This window comes from Triticum dicoccoides, chromosome 1B (genome assembly GCF_002162155.2).
Source record: "Triticum dicoccoides isolate Atlit2015 ecotype Zavitan chromosome 1B, WEW_v2.0, whole genome shotgun sequence".
Lineage (NCBI taxonomy): Eukaryota > Viridiplantae > Streptophyta > Magnoliopsida > Poales > Poaceae > Triticum > Triticum dicoccoides.
Window position 1 is genome coordinate 55769228 of NC_041381.1, and position 15051 is coordinate 55784278.

The following is a 15051-nucleotide window of genomic DNA, read 5'->3' on the forward strand; positions in this document are numbered from 1 at the left end:
TGCACAGGTCCACCTCGGGAGGCGCCACAACCTCTAGTAGTTTTGTGATATGAGATGCTTGCAGTAGGTGCAAGAGATTTTGCCGCGCCAGGGGACATCACTCAACGCATAGCACGTAAATCACAAGATCTTCGTGTTTTGTTCATGTCGAGTAATTATCTACTGTGCGTAAGTGCAGGATCGAACGGAGTATATATAAAAAAGAATTAAAGTGGGTAAGCTAGCCTTGATCCTAATCATCTGAAGTGTTTGGTGTTGGTGCTTCACTGGCTGCCGCGTCTTCACACTAAACCATTTGTCGGGTTTTATTTTTCATTTTTTTATTTGGCTAGGCTCCCTTTGTAGGACCTTGAAGTATGTCTAGAGGGGGGGGGGGTGATTAGACTACTTGACCAATTAAAAACTTAACCTTTTTCCAATTATAGACTTTGGCAGATTTTAGCTATCTTTGAACAAGTCAAGCAATCTTCACACAATTCAAACAAGCATGCAAAGAGTATATAGGCAGCGGAAATTAAAGCATGCAACTTGTAAGAATGTAAAGGGAAGGGTTTGGAGAATTCAAACGCAATTGGAGACACGGATGTTTTTGGCGTGGTTCCGATAGGTGGTGCTATCGTACATCCACGTTGATGGAGACTTCAACCCACGAAGGGCAACGGTTGCGCGAGTCCATGGAGGGCTCCACCCACGAAGGGTCCACGAAGAAGCAACCTTGTCTATCCCACCATGGCCGTCGCCCACGAAGGACTTGCCTCACTAGCGGTAGATCTTCACGAAGTAGGCGATCTCCTTGCCCTTACAAACTCCTTGGTTCAACTCCACAATCTTGTCGGAGGCTCCCAAGTGACACCTAGTCAATCTAGGAGACACCACTCTCCAAGAAGTAACAAATGGTGCGTTGATGATGAACTCCTTGCTCTTATGCTTCAAATGATAGTCTCCCCAACACTCAACTCTCTCTCATAGGATTTGGATCTGGTGGAAAGAAGATTTGAGTGGAAAGCAACTTGGGGAAGGCTAGAGATCAAGATTCATATGGTAGGAATGGAATATCTTGGCCTCAACACATGAGTAGGTGGTTCTCTCTCAGAACTAGTAAGTTAGAATTGTAGGTTTGTTCTGATGGCTCTCTCCACGAATGAAGAGGAGGTGGAGGGGTATATATAGCCTCCACACAAAATCTAACCGTTACTCACAATTTACAAAACTCGGTGGGACCGATTCAACACACTCGGTCGGACCGATTTAGTAAACCTAGTGACCGTTAGGGTTTTTCGGTTGGACTGACATGCAACTCGGTAGGACCGATATGGTTAGGGTTAGGGCATAACGTAATCTCGGTGAGACCGATTACACAAACTCGGTGAGATCGATTTTGGTAATTAGCTAACCAGAGAGTTGGTCAGGTAAACTCGGTTGGACCGATTTGCTCACTTCGGTGAGACCGAAATGTTACGAAAGGGAAACAGAGAGTTTACATTGTAATCTCGGTGGGACCGGTCGCTCACTTCGGTTAGACCGAAACGTTACGAAGGGAAACAGAGATATTACAATCCCATCTCGGTGAGACCGAGATCCCTATCGGTGAGACCGATTTGCCTAGGGTTTGTGGTAGTGGCTATGACAATTGAACTCGGTGGCGCCAGATAGAAAGAATCGGTAGGGCCGAGTTTGACTTTAGGTTTAGGTCATATGTGGATGTGAGAAAGTAGTGGAGGGTTTTGGAGCATATCACTAAGCACATGAAGCAAGAGGCTCATTAGGCAACACCTCATCCATCCTTGATAGTATTGGCTTTTCCTATAGACTCAATGTGATCTTGGATCACTAAAATGTAAAATAAAGAGTCTTGAGCTTTTGAGCTTGAACCAATCCTTTGTCCTTGATATTTTGAGGGATCCACTTCCATCATCCATGCCATGCCATTCATTGAGCTTTCCTGAAATAATAGTATTGAAATAGCATTAGCTCAATGAGCTATATGTTGTTATGAATTACCAAAACCACCTAGGGATAGTTGCACTTTCAATCTCCCCCTTTTTGGTAATTGATGACAACATATACATCAAAGCTTCGACAAATGATAATAAGATTGAAAAACATCGTCGCTTTGAGAAGTATGTGATAAGCAAGAGCTCCCCCTAAATTTGTGCATATTTTAAGATTTGCTTTGGACTGCAAATGCATAAGGAATTAGGCTCATGGGTTACTCTTCCATGTCACATACATCTTGGTGGAGCACTCAAAATAATAAAGATTGAATACATGCACTCATCATCAAGCAAAGTGAATGATCATATAAGGATAAGTAAGATAATAACATATAACAAGCATAAGTGTAGCTTATCATCAAACACATGATCATCAATGTCTCAGAGGTAATAGCATAGTATCTCAAGCAATCAAAAGCAAACAAAGTTTAACCACCAAAGCAAGAGAGAATAAAAGCAACACTCTCTCTCTCGAAGCCTATGATCTATACATTTTTCTCCCCTTTGGCAACAAGTTACCAAAAAGTTCATAGAAAATGCATAGTGCTATATCGACTCTCAGGCTTGATCTTCAGGTGGTGGTGTAGAGATGGCTCCTTGGACGAAGGCTTCAGGTGATGTGGATGGAGCTGGAGGAGTTGGTGCTGGAGCTGGTTGCCCTGGGGCTGTAGGAGATGTAGCTGGTGCAGATGATGTGGCTCTAGTGTCTGTCACAGGCACTGCAGCTGACCTCTGAGCTCTAGGCACTCTGGCAAATGCATTAATGGTTGTCTTGCCCTTCCTCTCCTGCATGTCATCCTGAAGCTGCTCCACAACTGACTGAATCTCAGTTACTTTGACATCTAGATCATAGAATTTTTGTTCCATGATTCTTTCCAGGCTCTCCTGATTTTGAGTTAGGGTGGCCAACCCCTTCTCAATCCTTAGTGTTGATGCTATCAAGTAACCAAGCTGCTCCTGCTTGTTCTTCAAAAAAATACTCAGATGCTTCCTCTTGAGTTGGCATCTTGGCAGCCTTCTCTTTCCTTGCCTTCTCCTTCTGTAGCTGGCTCTTTGGGATCAGGCTTTTCAGGTACTTCTGTTGATCCTCTAACCTTCAGCATAGGTGTTCTCTTGGCAGGAACCTTCCTATTAAGTCCAGGCTTTGTGGTCTTTGCAGAGCCATAGTCCTTTTTGAGCACTACCTTCTTGGAAGTAGCCTCATCTTCTTCTGCCATATAATCCTCATCCTCAGATTCTGAGGTTCTCTTCTTCCTTGTCCTGGTGGCAGCTTTAGGCAGATTGCTTGGGGTGCTCCTGCTGCCATCATCTGAAGTGCTTGAGGGGCTAGTGTTGGGGATATAACTATTTGTGTAAGCCCCCCAGGAGGGGCCGGGTTACGCAAAGAGGACTCACCAGAGAGAAGCCCAAGACCAAATTATGAAGATGGCGGTTCATAGAGAGCTTAAGGCCCGCAGGCGACTTAAGGCCCGTTGTAGTAAACCGATGTAATACTATTACTTGTATCATAAGGTAGATTTAACTAGTCACCGAGCCGGACATTGTTTATAAGCCGTCCGGGACTCTGTAAGCCGCAGGGCGTCGACCCGTGTATATAAGGGGACGACCCGCTGGCGGCTTAGGGCAAGAAACAACTCATTAAGAGCCAGGCATAGTGTATCTCGCTCCCTGGTCATCGAAACATCAATACCAACCCAACTAGACGTAGGCCTTACCTTCACCATAAGGGGCCGAACTAGTATAAACTCCTCGTGTCCTTTGTCCCGATTAACCCCTTCAAGCTTCCTAGTTGCGATGGCTCCACAACTAAGTCCTTTCACGAGGACATCTGACGTGACAATTCCATGACAGTTGGCGCCCACCATGGGGCCAGTGCACGGTGGATTTGAGTTCTTGAAGGGCAACTTTGAAGGGTTCAAGGGATACGTAGTGGGCCGGATGACCAAGAGTCGTCGCGGCAAGATCTACATCGACGACGAAGGCTGGGCCCCCGACGCCAGCTCAATTGAGTACGGGTACCGGGTCCCCTATGGAGGGATCCACGTCTTCATCGGCCGGGTTGGTGAGCCGGGGCCTGAGCCGGACAACTGCACCGACCTCGTCGAGACGGCTCAGCGTGCGAAGCCCGCTCGAGTTCAAACCGGCATGAAGCGTGTCTTTGTGGGCTGCGTCCACGGAGAAGAACTTTCTGAAGATCCTAAAGATGGTGGTGAGACGGCCGTCCACTCTGATGGTGATTCGTCCACCGGTTCAACAGATTCTTTGTATCCAGTTCAAGACGGTGCACTCGGGGGCTGTTCCGATGGCCTTAGTATTCCGGACCTCTGTGAGTCACCAAATTGGGCAGGAGTCTTTATGGCTGGAACTCGGCCCGGACAAAACTCTACAGCCGTGGCTGCAACTACTTCCGGGTTAGGAGAGGCCGGGGCAGGAGGCCCTGTGCGCCCGCCGGCTCAAGTGCTGATGGACCTTATGGACAAGCTTACGACCCTGTTAACCACCACGGTTATCCCTGCAAAGAACGATGAGCATGACGCGGAGGTAGCACGGGTATGTAGGGAGATAGCTCAGGCCAAGGAGGCCTTAGCAGCTGAGGATACTAGGCTAGCTACGAAGCGGGCGGCTCTTGACGCCCGGGCACAGCGGTTGCAGTCAGAGGCTTACCAGCTCACGATGAGTTTAAATGCGTCCAATGAGGTAATGAGGAGGAGACACCAGAAGACCCAATCCCGGTTGCCTCCGAACTATGACCCTAGGGTTCTTCTTGCTACACCCAGAGCCGGCTCAAGCAACCAGCCCGATGCTGATCGGTTTATGACATCCGGAGCGGGAGAACCGGATCCGCGTCGGGAGATGCCACCTCCTCATATGAGCATGGATCCATCACGTTATGTGCCGATACCGCTGGGTCACTTTTCCAACCCCATGGAGAACTTAATCGCAGCATCAGCGCGTCTGGCGGCTCTTCCGGTGGATGGCGATGACCCAACAGCGATGGAGACCCGGAGGATCAGGGAACTTGTTCAGACAGCCCTGGCTCAGCAAGAGATCTATTTGTATAATCGGGATAGATTTCATTCTGCTCCTCCGCCTTGGATGGTGTCACCTCGTCAGAACCGAAATCAGAGCTATAGCAGGCACGTAGGATCTGAAGTTTTGTCACGCAACGTCCGACGCCGTGACCAACATGGAGGTGATAACCCGGTGCAATATCGGGTACGTCGGGAGAAAGAGCGAGCGGCTCAGCCGGCGGCTTAACAGACGGCACGTCAGGATATGCCAGAATATCCACAGACTTTTACTGAGATGGGAACGGCTACCAGAGCCGGTGTTTTTGCTTGTTTGGTACCGGCTTTGCGCAACGTGCGCCTGTCCAAAGATTTCAAGGGACCTCGAAAGGTGCCAAATTACACGGCCAACTTACAGCCTGAAGCATGGATCGAGAGTTATGAGATGGCCATGGAATTGTTGGAGGTTAGTAACGCGGTAATGGCTAAATATTTCACCATGATGTTAGATGGAACGGCCCGGTCTTGGTTGAAAGGTTTACCACCCGATTCCATTGGTTCGTGGGAAGAGCTAAAGGCCCATTTCATCCGGAACTTCAAAGACACTTGTAAGCGATCTACGACGGTCATGGACTTGACGAATTGTAAGCAGGGGGAAGGCGAATCTACCGCCCATTGGGTACGCCGGGTTAAGGAGATAATTCATTCATCTGATAGGATGGATGCCGGCTCTGCAGCACTTATATTAGAAGGAATTGCACCTTCAAGCCGCTAAGGCAGAAAAATTGGGGCGTCTTAAACGTGACTGAAAGGATATGGGTACGCTAATGGCGGCTCTTGTCAAATATGCTGATTCTGATAACACCAAGGATCCCGAGTCTGATGGTGAAAAGACAGGGAGGGAAAAACGGAAAGATAGTAGAAAATGCCAATAGCACAACCCGGAGAATCAGAATAGCAATAAGCGTAAAGCGGATGATGACCCGGAGCTTGTGGCCAATGTGACACAAGGTAACAATCAGAGACATAAGGGTAAGTGGCCTCGATTCGGTGGGTTATACACCTTTCTTCATAGTTTATGGAGTCTAGGCGACTTTGCTAAGTGATATCCGGCCATGGGATATAACCCATCTTCAGCTTTACTATACTTGAGCCACCGGCTCTTATGATATATATGTTTTTTGACAATGTACATATTACATAAGGTAATAAAGCAGGACCTCTGTCCCTTTTTCACCCTAAAAAAAGTGTATGTCTTTTTAACAGGTGGTGGAAACAACCAATAGGGACCGGATCATCTCTAAATCCGGCTTTACCTTTGGTCCGGCTTATGATCATAACTGAATCTAGCCATGATTACTTGGGGGCTTCATGTTCAAACATAGGTCGTATCCAAACCAAAGAGAACATAGTTGTCGATACCCACTTGATCGGCATACTTGCCAAACCTACTTGGGGGCTTCTTGATCATATTTGAATCACAGCTTAACCCCTTTAGGTCTGACGTGGATCGTATACGAATTAGCATCATTAAACAAATCCTATGGTCACTTGGGGGCTTCCTGTTCAAACATAGGTCGTATTCGAACCAAAGAGAACATAGCTGTCGATACCCACTTGATCGGCATCGCCAAGCCACTGGGGGCTATATGATCGTATCCGAATCTTAGCTTAACCCCTTTGGAACGGTTTACTGATCGTATCCGAATCAGAAGCCTATAAAGTATTTTGATTATCTTGCAACCTTGTGGAAAGCATTATGAGATGTTTCTGTCTTGCTGGCTTACTATTTGTCACCCTGGGTCGATAAAGTGCCGGGAGAATGTCATATGAGCCGGAAGATTATCCAAGAATCGCAGGTATGCTATTATGTTAAGGTTTAACAAAATATGGTCATAAACTGGCCTATATATCAAACGGTTGGTCCATGTCCGGGTTATCCATACTTTCTGTGCAGAATAAGGCGAGCAGAATTTAAAACGCCAAAGGAATAAAGCCAGAAGTATACAACCACAGCGGCTTACGGAAAGCGTTAAGTAATAAGAGCATGCACGAAGGCATGACAAGAATTGGGAGTTTCTTCTACCCTATTACAAGACTCCCCGAGTCTGAATAGATGAAACACTGTTTTTTGGCCAAACACCTGGTGATTCACTCCTTCGGCGGGCTTGAGGGCTCCGGGTCATCCTTCTCCGCTTCTCCGTCGGCTGTTTTGTCCTGGAAAGTTGATGAGGCCCAATCAATGCCGCTCAAAGCTTCAAATTCAGCTTCATCATCTACTAAATCGGCCGGGTCCACTTCCGGGGCAAAAGAGTGCTTACTAATTGGAGGGATCAGGCTGATTTGATCATAGGGAGCGTTTGGGATTCTCCGGTTTGCACTGTCATAAGTCGGTGCATACTTGCTAAGATCTGTGTCGTTTCCAATAAGGGTTGCCACAGGACGTATGGATTTGACACAGGCGTTGAAGTCATGGTCGTCAAAGGCAGTACCGTCTTCCTTCAGACTTGGGTATCCAAGGGCAAGGTCGGCCGGGTCTAGTTCTGGGAGCCATGCTTTAGCCCGGCTCAATGCGGCTACGGCTCCGGCTCTTGAGGACACCCGCCTTAAATCTTGAATCCGCCGAGGAAGAAAAGCGAGGCTCTTCAATACATCTTGCAGAAGTCGGGGATGTGGAGTTGATAAGGCTACAACGGCCAAGGCACGTTGTGACCCGGAGTACAGCTGCTCCACAAGGGTGTAAACCGCCTTGAGCTTGATCAGCATGTTTTGCTTGAGGTTGGTGCTCCTGGGGCCTGTATGGTCACAAGCATAACAATAAGCCGGAGATAGTCATCACAACAGATCTTGGAATATTACAATATTTAAACGGCTTAGTGTGACTTACCGAAGATGGCTGAGACCATTTGGGATATCTGCCGCTTTAAGTCGGACAGTTCGGTTGTTGCCTCTGCAAGCGATGCTTCTGCCGTCTCGGCCCGAGTCACTAATGAAGCCCTTTCATCAACCCAAGCTTTTTTCTCCGACTCAAAATTTTTCTTCAATTTTTCTTGTTCACAGATGCTGAATTCAAATTTGGAGTTTGCTTTTTGAGTTTCAAGCTCTTGAAGCTTCAGCTGGCTCTTCAGGTCAGCAATCTCCGATTCAAATTGACTTATGGTGACCTGCATTGGCATGAGGTTATGTTAAGGATCATGATAAGGTAACATTTAAGTCCCAAACACTTTACAAGTACAGATATTTGGCACTTGGGGGCTAATGTATGTTCCAAGAATTTGTTAACTTCTTTGCCAAGTCATATATTAAAGTCTCAAGCATTTTACGAGTAAAGATACTTGACACTTGGGGACTAATGTGTCTGTTCAAAGTTTGATGCTATAACCGGGTTAAAAGTATTCATTTTACGCTGGACAAACTAACAGTCAGAAGATTTCTAAGTCTATAGCATATTCATTCATAAGCGATAGACTTGGGGGCTGGTACAGTAAGTAAGGTTCAGGAAAAAGTTAAAGTTATACCTCAGATTTATGCTGTATTTGCTTCAACATGTCAATTTCAAGGTCACGGCTTTTGTGCACCTGGTTAAGATAACCCGAGACTATATCACCAATGCTTAGGTGAGCATAATCAGTGATATCTTGTTTGGCTTCCCGACGTTGAGCAAACTCCTCCTTGGCAGTGCATTGGGCAAGAACAGTAGGCTGGCCCAGCTCAACATATTGGCTTTTCAGAAACACAATGTCTGGATCAGTTGCCTTGACCGGGCTATGAATTTCTGGGTTATCAGAATTGTGGACAACGTTTTCTGCAGGCGGGTCAGAGGTTGACACTAGAATATCAAGAGCCGGTTCAGGTGGTGGCTGATGAGCAGAGCCGTCAGGAACGAATGAGTCAATGGCCGGTTCAAGGACCACCGTGTCTTGGGACGGTTTATTCTTCTTTGCCCTCTTGCTGGGCTTCACTTGCAGGCTGTCAATCAAAGTGGAAGGATGAGTATTAACGTATAAGTGTGGAAAAACTTAAAGTAAGAAAGGTTGCATTACCCGGGAGCTGTTTTAAAAACTGGCATGTTTGATTGCATCGATTCATCGGAAGACGGAGAAGTATCCTGATAATTGGAGTCAGATGAATTGAGAGGTTGGCGAATCAGACTCGCCAAAGGAGAAGCAGAATGTAAATCGGAGATAACCTCGGTTTTACATCAGGTAAGCCAGAGGAGAGTTCGGCGTCTTGAGTGGCCCGAGTTTGCCTCCGGTTTTCAAGCTGTTGTTGCTTCAAAAGAAATTGAGGATCTTGGTAAGCTAGAGGATGTGAAAATCTTACTTTCCGGGTCACCCTTGGGATTTTTTGTGTTGGCAAAGGCTCTGAGTCGGAGGAGATTATAGTTACCTCTTCTTCAACTTCTTGACTGTTCCCAGTATCCTCCTGAAAGGATAGAATGTCAGTAAATAGAAACAAGGGAGCTAAGAGAATTAAAAAATTACCTCTTCATCATCCGAAGAAGTATCATCCAATTTGAGCAAGTCGGAAGCGCAAATTTGGCGGCTTTTCTTTCAGTTTTCTTGGTTGCCTTGGCTTGTTTGGCGGCTTCATGGTCATATTTGACCTTCCAGAAATTGTCATTGACCTGTGAAAAAAAAAAGGAATCGCAAATACAAGAAGGCATAACATGTTAAGGAGTATTTGGGAAGATTGATAATTTACCGCAGGGGCCGGGTTCTTCTTGCAGAAGGGAAGTAAACCGAAAGCATTACTGGTCACAGTGCCCTCCTTCAGCAGAGATTGGACTGTAGCATCTATCACATCATCTGGTAAGTCATCAGAGCTGTGACGCATTGGGTCATCCTTTTCGCCTGTGTAGGTGTACATTAAGCCGGAACGGCGGCTTAATGGTAGTATCCGCCAGGTGACCCATACTCGAACCAGATCAATGACATTTAACCCGTTCTCTAGAAGAGCTTTGATCTTCCTGATGGTGGGGTTGAGAGGCAGGCGCTCAACAGTGGATAACTTATCTGCCAGCGGGTGATTGGATTCGAGGCGCAGGGCGCGAAAGCTGGGTAGAGGCTTATCATCAGCCGGAGAAGTGTCCTGGCAGTAGAACCACGTCTGGTTCCAAGATTTTGGGTGGCTCGGCAACTCAGCCTAAGGGAAAAGACAGTCTCTCTGTCGCTGGATTGAGATGCTGCCAAGCTCAAGACTGGGCCCGTTGGCACGTTCATTTTGCTGGTTCATGTAAAAAAGTTCCCTGAACAAAAGCAGACTTGGCTCCTCTCCCAGGTACACCTCGCAGAAGACTTGAAAATTGCAGAGGTTTGACACGGAATTGGGTCCAATGTGTTGAGGTCTAAGGTCAAAGAAATTCAGAACTTCCCTGAAGAATTTTGAGCCGGGAGGGGAAAATCCCCGGTTCATGTGATCCGTGAAAACTACTACCTCTCCATCTTGGGGTTGAGGTATTTCCTCAGACAGGTTAGGGACACGATAAGACATGACCTCCCTCTTCGGCAGATGGCCGGATTTCACGAAATTGGCAACTTTGCTTTTAGTTAATGTGGATGGAACCCAATTGCAAGTCACGGGGGCTTTGGCCGCCTTAGGAGCCATGACAACAGTGGCCTACGACATAATAAGAAAGCTCCGGTTTAACTTTAACCCGGGAGAAGTATCTACAATTATTCAAAGTGGCGGCTTAAAGAAAGGGGCCTAATGGTATAGAGGTGATGGTGCAATAATATTTAAGCCGCTAGCAGTATCAAGAGCAATTCAAGAATTCTTAAGGTTATAAAAGAAGGAAAACTTGCCGGGTGATAGAAACAAGTCTCACAGACGACAGTTATTATTCGGGATCCAGGTATGGCTCTAAAGGAAAAAATTTCTAGACCTAAAAACAGGGCAGAGAAGTTCATACACTCGAAGAGGGCCCTAAAAGAGGGAAATGGGATCTATGTCTATGCAAGATCAACGCAAACAGCTACCGCAGCAGTTCTGCACAGTTTTTTTTCGATCTAAACAAGGCATTGGAAGGAACTAGCGAGGGTTTGGCGTCGGGCAGCGAAGAACACCGACGAACTCAGCAAGGACCTAATGCAGATCTGAGAAGGGGAATGAGAAGAACTCACGAATGCGGAGGAGCTGCGGAGGTTCGCCGATGGTCTCTGGTCAAGGTCAGGTCGATGCAGCGGCCTGAGTCGATGAAGACGAGGGAGTCGATGGTGACAGCGGCGAAGCTCGAGTGGCAGAGAGGAGAGGAAGAAGACGACTGGGGACAAGACCTAGGTCGCCCTATTTATAAGGGAAGGCTGACCAAGAGGGCACGAAAGACGAGGAGATAACATTGATTATCCAGCGGCTCTGGCGCATCGATTCTCAGGATGGACAGTAAAGACAAAGATTCATTGAAGATATGACGGAATAAATTAATTTTTATTGAATATGGGGTCATGATGATTTAACCCGGATCCAGATGATGACGTCACGGCGTGTTAAAATTCTTCGTTCAAAGACAAAAGACGGCAGGACAGTCTATAAGGTATTTTAAGATTGACATGAACAGGTTCAAATCAATCTGGGGTCTAATGTTGGGGATATAACTATTTGTGTAAGCCGCCCAGGAGGGGCCGGGTTACGCAAAGAGGACTCACCAGAGAGAAGCCCAAGACAAAAGTATGAAGATGGCGGTTCATAGAGAGCTTAAGGCCCGCAGACGACTTAAGGCCCGTTGTAGTAAACCGCTGTAATACTATTACTTGTATCATAAGGTAGATTTAACTAGTCACCGAGTCGGACATTGTTTATAAGCCGGCCGGGACTCTGTAAGCCGTAGGGCGTCAACCCGTGTATATAAGGGGACGACCCGCTAGCAGCTTAGGGCAAGAAACAACTCATCGAGAGCCAGGCATAGTGTATCTCGCTCCCTGGTCATCGAAACATCAATACCAACCCAACTAGACGTAGGCCTTACCTTCACCGTAAGGGGCCGAACTAGTATAAACTCCTCGTGTCCTTTGTCCCGATTAACCCCTTCAAGCTTCCTAGTTGCGATGGCTCCACAACTAAGTCCTTTCATGAGGACATCTGACGTGACAATTCCACGACAGCTAGTGCCCTCACTCATGTGAATCTGCTCTTCTGACTTGTTTTGACTATCACTTTGGTCTGACATGCTGAAATCACTGACTACTGACCCTGTGAATAGTTATAGATGAGATAGAATGGATGAGCATCACAAAATGCAAAGATTTTTGCAAAATAATGATTCAAAAAAAACTTAGTTTTAGTTTCCCACAGAAAGCATTTCGGATCTACCGATTTTCAAACTCGGTGATACCGAAGCAGTTTTGGAACCTAAACTGGTGAACTCGGTAGGACCGAGTTACAGTTCGGTGGCACGAAGACTGCTAGGGATTCACAAGGTTTTAAAATCGGTCACACCGATTAGCAATTCTCAGTCAGACCGAGAGTTACTAGTGCAATGGCATTAGCCAAATCGGTGGGACCGAGTTTTTCAACTCGGTGGGTCTGAGATGGTTTCGGCGGAAACCTAACCCTAAATTTTCAAATCGCATCTATTCTAAGGATTGTATTGACTGGATAGGAGTGTTTCAATCGTGGCAAGAATCATAATGAACACAATGTGCTAGGAATCAGACGAGGATAGCACTGTGATCGAGTCCATACCCTAGCTTCGCGATGAACTCGCTACGGCGGCAACGGCGGGGGTGAATTCCGTTGACGGCGGCGGAGACCAGCGACAGGAGGCGGCTGGCGATGAGGAGACGATCCGTAGACCTAGTAGGCGGTTTGGAGAAATTTCCGAATTTTTGCCCGTGAGTATATATAGCCCGACCCTATCGGTGTGACCGAGTGGAACAACTTGGTGGCACCGAGATGCATAACTGTATACAGTTACAACAACTTGGTGTGACCGAAAAGTTCAAATCGGTTGCACCGAGATTGAAAACCTAGATCGACTTAGTGATCTCGGTAGGACCCCAATGGAGGAATCGGTCAGACCGAGAATCACAAAGAAGTTTTGGAAGTTTAAGTCTATGACGAATCGGGGACTCCGAGTGCTCCTCACACAGAGTGGTTCGAATCTGACTTGATCAAATTTTGTGATGTAGCATGAATAGAGTTTGAGATGAGAAAAGCATAGATAACTAGAGAAGGTTCTTAGGCATTCTTGTCCATCCACTTGGACAAAGAAAAAGAAGCCAATCAATCAAAACAACAAGTGGATGTCCTCGAATGAGTAAAATATGCAACTAACATACTCACACAATAAAATGGCAAATGAAATATGTGACAGAGCATGCACAACCAATTCTAGCATCTATCAAACAATTGGCGATGACTAGGTCATCTATATATGAGTATATTGACTTAGGAGTCAAATGAGAACATTTGATCATAGGTCATACTCATCGTTTAAGCTCAAGTGGGGTTACCACTTTTACATAAAGCATTTATGTGTTCACACCATTAGAGTTGCTTTGACTCAATTCTTGGAGTTAAGCTCCCCCTAGATGTGAGACCCCCCTTAGAGGGATGAACTAACCTTGGGTTTTGTCGATGATGACTTCAGGTAGGTGTTGAAGATGTGGATGCTCAATGTTGATGTAGATCTTTTGGATCAATCCTTTGGAGTGAGTTGCACTTTCAACATACCTACATGGGTTAGTCCCATAAGGAACAAACAAGAATATCCATAGACATAGAGTGATGCACACACAAAATGATGTCCATGAAAACATTAGGTTACCTTGTCCCTTGCCTTACCAACATGAGGGTTTGTGACTCCTTGAACTAGTGCAAGATGTGGAAGTTGATTGCACTTGTTCTTGCCATAATGATATGAGTGAAGAATGTTGGCGGAGTCACCCTCAAGAACTCTCTAGTTCTTCTTCTTCGGGATCCACATCATCTTGATGGGAATCCTTGGAGTAGTAGTTGTACTTGATGAAGTAGAACTTGACGTAGTCTTGGGAACCCACTTGACCAAAACCTTAGGTGCTTCTTCAAATGCATCAATCTCCTCTTGAAGCTTGTCCTTGCCTTTGTTCTTGTGGTCTTGTGGTGGAAGATCATCTTGTGTTTGTGTTCCCTTGAAGGAAGTAGGATCATACTTCTCTTGTTGAGGAACAAACTTTGTCTTGGGGTATTGATCTTCTTCCCACTCAACTCCATTGGCATTGAACTTTCATTCAAAACCAACGCCTTGATTCTTCCGGTGCCTTCCTTGCTTGCGTACAATTTCCTCGAATTGCTTACTCCCGGCAAGGCTCTTGTATACACCTTTCTCTATAAGTCCCTTCAATAAGCTATTTTCTTGCTCAAGTGTAACTTGGCTAAGAGAATCATTAGTGAATCAAGAGAACTACTAGAAGCAACAATATTGGATTTGGCATTATTATTGTTACTACTAGAGGAAGGATCTTTCTTGTTCTTGTTGCTAGACTTGACTTGAGGCATGTAAGTAGATAAGAGTAAATGCTTGGCAATATAAGAAGAACTTTTCTTACGGAGATCATCATTGATTGCTTTTAGGAACTCATGCTCTTGCTCAAGATTGAGCTTTTCAAAGCGTAACTTCTCATGAGCCCTTAAAAGTTCTCGATGATCTTCGAAGATAGTTTCATGAGCTAACTTAAGAGTGTTTAATTCTTTAGTTAGAAGCTCAATCTTCTCCTTATCATTGTCATTCATTTTATTTTGATTAGCATGATTAATTGATGTTTCATCATAGTATTCATCACTAGAGTTGTCAATAAGTAAATCATCATCACCTAGCAAGTCATCTTCATCACTATTGAAATCAACATACACGGGATGTGTTACCTTTGGACCTTTGGCCATGAAGCATCTTCCAATTCCTTCATTTGGTGATTCAAATATGTCGTAGGAGTTGGTTGACGCAAGTGTTAGACCGGCAACACCTTCATCTTGAGTATATTCGGAGTCGGAGTGATAGCTTCTCTCAGAGTGATTGTCGGAGTCGGAGCCGGATACCCGTTCACCAACATGAGCTTGATGTCTTCGTTTTGTGT